Raw genomic sequence first — 6,000 nt, 5'->3', positions numbered from 1 at the left:
GGGTCTCCAGCAGGAAGGGGGCCGAATGCAGTTTGTCGATGCCCAAAGGGGCTGCTGCTCTCCAAAGACGGCATCACCTGCTCTCTGCCTCGGGAGTCGTCTTTCATCCTGCTCTTGTCCCAAAAGACGGTCTATCAGGTGAATGGGCTCAAACAGGAACGTAGACCTTTCTGGTTGGAAGTGAATGAACTAATACATCTGCTCATTTCATTTTTAAATCCCACCTCACCGCTCCCTGTAGATCTACTTGCGCTCCATGCGTCGCGATGGCGTCGCCCTGAAGAAAATGCCAAACAGCAGAGCTTTGAGCCTCCCTGGAGCTAATGAGGCCTTGGGGCTGGATGTTTCCATCAAGGATCTTTCTCTGTACGTGGCTTATTTAAGACCAGGATCTGTGGAGGTGCTGAGAATGGGCAGCTCCAGGTCCAGACAGGGACTCACACCTGCTGGACAAGTCCTGAAACTGAAGGTATGTGTCCTGTTCAAAGGAAACGTTACGATCTTAAAGGTGCTGTATGGGACGTTTTGAACCACTGGATGTCGCTAGAACACCAACACATCCCCTCTCCCCTCACATTTTATTTTTAACCAGAACTTTATCTTTCCACTTTGTTTTTCTATTAATGTTCAAAATCTTACATATTGCACCTTTAAGTCCTTTAGTGAAGGTTTGCTTACAGTGCACATAACTTTGTTCAGTATGTTTCAGTCATGATGTTGGCAGCCTGTCATTAATTAAAGTTTCTGATGCAGCTTTACATGCTGTGTTTCTCGGCCGTCAGCATTTCCAGGTTTCTTTAACTATCAAAGTTTAATTTTCCCTCTGTACAGTCAAATATGGGCCACTTTTAATCCAGCGTTCAAAAAAAACGTGTGACTTTGATAATCACTACTGATCAGCGCTGATGAAAACACAGTGTGTTGGACAACCTACAGCTCTTAATTACCTGCAACCCAGCAGCTCTGCAGTAAAAAAGGTCGCTCCCTGGTGAAACTTTTAATTCAGAACTTTCTCCGTTGCAGCCGGATGACTCGATCACGGCTCTGGCAGTTGACTGGGTCACCTCCAACCTCTACTGGAGCAGCAACGAGAGGCCTGACATCCACGTGACCTCCCGTTACAACGGCTACACCACCTCGCTGCTGCAAGGATCGCTGAAGGTGAAGCTCTTCCCTCTGCACATCCATCATCGGCTTTACTTCTGACATTCACGTGGTCTTTTTCTCCCTTTCTTCTCAAATATGTTTGACTAAGTCCTGCTGAAATTGTCAGAATAATATAATTTAAAAGCCAAAAGCAGTGAAACTCTCATTGTGAGGGTTTAATGTAATTTCTCAAAAATATAAATAAGCAAAGACAATAAATGAGCATTGAGTTGTCATTTTTATCAAGATCAAAGATTCCTTATAAAGCTGTTTAGGAAATAAAAAAGTACATCAGCAAATAGTTATATTCACACTCTTTAACTGACCTTGAACGCATTTACTGTTAAAGTCTGATGTTCTCTGCTAATGAAACTAAACGTGCAGTAATCTAATACTGGTTCGGGTAAATGGCTTTGCTATATTTTAAAAGCATGGTTGGATTTTCTCTGAAACCTTTAAATGGTAAGTTGAGACGACAGCTTAATTAAAACTCTGCTCGTTCTTAGTATTGTAATAAAAATAAGCCAACACAGCAGCATAGACGTGTGTTTTCTTTCCACTCCTGACTTTACTTTGAGCTCCTTCCATTGCTGATAAAGCACAGATCACGTTTGTCTCCTCAGAGCACCACGTCCATCGCGCTTCACCCCCCCTCCGGTCGACTCTGCTACACGACGATAGTGTTGTCGGGCGGGAAGAGGCAAACGGAAGTGGACTGCGCCTGGATGGACGGCCGAAACAAGGCGGTGCTGTGGAGGAAGTCGAGCATCCCCACCTCCCTGGTGTTTTCCAACAATGGAACCATGATCTACTGGGCTGACGCTGGTGAGGACTCACAGATCTCACACACAAGAACAGTGAGCTCTGGATGTAGTCATTACTGGATGCAGGTGCAGTTCTATGATCACATTTCGCTGCATTTATTGTCAGACTCTCCCTTTTTTGGGTTGCTTCCTGCAGCCTGGAATAGCTTGTTTCCAACCAGATTTTCAGCTTTTGAATCACGTTTTCCAGCATCTAAAGTGACATGCACATCTGCATTTGTAAATAGGAACGCCCTCGCTCTGAAAAGGGATGTGATGGATTACCCAAAGCTTCAAAACAGAACCAAGAGGACACGCAGATGCTAAAATACCTCCTGCACAACCCAGCTTTGATCATTTTCCTCGACTTGCTTACCTGTCTGATTTCCTTTCTCTCAGGTGAGGGAGTGATCAGCTCCATGGGAGTGGATGGATCGGGGTATAAACAGTACAAGACGGGGCCCGGGTTGCTCGTCTCCTTCACTCACACTGCCAACATCCTCTTCTGGGTCACCCTGGATAAAGGCAAGGACACAAATACTTCCACCTACTGCCAAATATGTTGCTATAAAAAAAAGAAAAATGTCAAACTGCTCCAGAGATGGTGAGTCACAGCCGAGCAGACTTTGTTTTCTGACAGTAAAAACTAAAGCCATCATTTATCCTGAAACCCTTTTGGGTAAATTGGTAAACAAGCAGCCTGCACCGAGGCCCCTCACTTTGTTAATGCTAAGAATTGCAGCCAGGAGTGTTTAAGGTGGTGAGAAATGGTTTTCCTTCGGGGGAAGTCTTGGGGCTTGTTGTGTTTTTTTTCTATTCCCCTCCACTAATTGTTCAGAGCAGCTCTGGCCTTCACCCACCTTGGTTTCATTTGTCTTTGATCCCTTCAGGCAGCAGATGGCATCACAGACTATTCTCACAATTAATTATGCAGTCGGCTCATTCTCACTAATCTGCACTGTTTAAATGATATTTAAAAATCCATTTCTAATCCCCAGTTTCCTTTCTATCACATCTTGATATTCAGTCTGAGTGGTGGACGGACATGACATGTTTTCTTAGCAGCCTTGTTACCCAGTTGCACTGAACAAATGTTTTTAAATGTATAGAACTTCTTTTTAATGATTTTTTCTTTTTGCATTTCGTCGTGTGTAGATGTGACCAAACTGTGGTTCAGCGACAGCCTCCAGCCCAAACAGCTGTGGTTTGAGACAAAGACCAGCGTGGCGGAGGTCCGGGCATACAGCAACAACAGCCAGACTGGTAGGTGGGAAAACGAGCTCAATGATGAGCGAGTGACAAATAATTTACAAGAAACACGACATGATAATCCAAGTGGTTCTGGCAACAGAATGCATGACGATGAAACGACACAGCAGATGGAGTGAAGAGGGATTTGCTTGTTGGTGTGTGCAGAGTCATGTAAACGACTACAGAGGAATTGGAGCACAGAAATCAACTTTTTCTTTTTCTGAAAGCTTCCCTCATGCACTGCATGTTAAAGCTGACTGTTGGGAAAAGAGCTCATGGCCACTAGAGGGGAGGTGAGGTATGGAGGATGTAGAAAAACTGGACTTGGAATGACAAGAATCTGAGAAGGAGGGGAGCAGGTACACAGATAAACAATGAGACCAGTAGAGAGGTAAAAAAAAAATGCTATAAAATCACATAAAGCAAAATAAAACACTTAAAACCACAAAATGCAAAAGAGGACAGAACACAGTTGTGGGAGATTTTGTTTTAGAATCCTCAGTCTGTGGATTTTATGTTGTGCACCGGCTCATCTGAGTTTCAAGAAAGGTCGGTGAAGTAGGTTCGGGGTGAATCCAGATCGTCAAAGTGGGTTAAAGATGCTGCACACGACATTCAGAACCACTGGAGGCCACCGGAGCACCAGCAGCTCAGACCAAAACAGACGAGCATGTGAGCTACGCTGTCCTCATACCGTCACTTTGATTTACAACCAGAAAAAAAAAACTGTCAACTGGAACAACATTATCGTCACTTCGTCGGCGTCTCCTTCGCTACACTTTGCTCCAGTTCGGCCCAGTTCACTGCGAGTCCTTGACACGCAGCAGAAGACGGACCCACAAACGAACATGGATGCTGCAAAAGTAGAAACTGAGCAGAAATAAAAGTGGTGCAGAACATTTGGTAAAACAAAGAAATCTTCATTTTCAAAGAAAGATGCATTGCAATCCTGCTTTTACCTTCCGTGCAGGACGACACCTATCATCTGTCATCAGTCCATTTATAAATGCAGGAAGGACCAAGGGGAGGGATTCATGCACTAACATGCTTACATGGCCTGACTCGCCACCAAAACAAAGAACAGAGAAGCTCAGATTGCAACACACTCGCACGGAGCATGACTTCATTCCTCCACTATATCCTCCAATAGCAAGTAGCTGCTATGCTAATGCTATGTTTATTCTTGCAGCTGCAAACCAGGAATATCCTATTACTGGAATACAAATGTGTACTTTCTTTGTGACTGCTATTTAAAGACGCATGACTCTTTTATGTTGATATTGGAGTTAAGATGTGTGACGATGCAGGGGAAGATCAGTCACAGGGCTGATTTTTAACTGTTAAAGTGATTTACCCATCAGTTATTCCTGCAGCCATCGTGCTGGATTACGTTTAAATTGTGAAAGTGGCCTGTCAGCGCCTAAATCCTCTTTTATATGATGCTACATAATGCGTTAATTCATGCCCAGGTTTGTAACGCTGACCAACAGACTTGCTGCACACCGTCAGCTTAATTTGTAAAACAGCCAAACCGGCCCGTTAGTCATAAAACGGGGATTACTCCAGCTGGACGCCGATATTTTCACCTCAACTTTTTCCCCTTCTGTTTCCTGAATGGAGGACGCTGATGAAGCGTGTTATCGGACACTGCAGGCAGAATGAAAAGACTCACTTAGGCTCAGTTTGAGCTGAATAGCTGAATAGATGGCAGAGCGATGCGATAGCCGCAGGGAGATGAGGCTTGGCAAGCTGTGAGAGATCCCAGTCTGTTGCTGTGGGCTGCAGTGGGAAAGAGCAGCGATGAATGGAGCTGTGACACACACTCCTCCTTATTCAGCCACACACTGACACTCAGGACATGCATATGGGGGGAAAAAAGTTTTAAAGCAAAGTATGTTTTCTTGGTAATTCATGACAAGACACATGAATATACAATATGCTGGCTAAGATTATCTCTGAGGGTCTTTGTTTTCCTTATAAATGGTCTGATATGTCAACAGGAAGCACCACAATTGCAAATATTCATAACACACAGTATGACGTTGCTAATAAACAAACATTATAACGTGCTTCATAGCCAATAATGTTGAAATGAAGACAAGCAAGTGAACTTTACAACAAAAAAGGCCAGTCTTCTGTTGAATATTTTAGTGCTGTGGACGTTCTGACATTGTGGTGGCATCAGTGGTGTGCTAAGGAGGGGGGTGCTCTGAGTGTGATAAAAAGAGCCAGATCAGTCTGTGGCTGCCCCTGGACTCCACTGAGGTGGTGGGACAGAGGAGGGCACTGGCCAGACTGTCTGCTGTCAGAGGAAACACCTCCCAGCCTCTGCATCAGACTGTGAAGTCCTTAAGCAGTGCGTTCAGCCAAAGTGTAAGAACGTTTCCGCAGGTCCTTCATCCTGACATCAGTCAGACTTCACACTGCTGCATTATAAACTCCACTGGTACTTCTGTTACTGCTGCACTTGTTTCCACCAACAAACCCATTTCATTACGTGCAATAACCATTTACTACCTCATCTTGTGTATATATAGTCTTCGAAAAAAAATCTTCTGTACATGATGTTTTTTTTTTCTCTTGCAGTTTTTGCACTGTGTGTTTCTGTTTCTCTTCCTACAATTTGCACTGGGTGTTTCTAAATTATTCTTGCACTGACTGGACACTTTTTTTTCTTTTGGAGCTGTTGTAACGGTGAACTTTCCCCACTGTGGGATCAGTAAAGTTTATCTTTATATCAGCTGTCAAAAGCTGCAAACACAGTTTCAGCTGAACTGGATTTATGCAGGCAGACACAAAA

Source organism: Stegastes partitus, unplaced genomic scaffold (genome assembly GCF_000690725.1).
Source record: "Stegastes partitus isolate 25-593 unplaced genomic scaffold, Stegastes_partitus-1.0.2 Scaffold268, whole genome shotgun sequence".
NCBI lineage: Eukaryota > Metazoa > Chordata > Actinopteri > Pomacentridae > Stegastes > Stegastes partitus.
Note: the sequence above shows the minus strand (reverse complement) of the source record.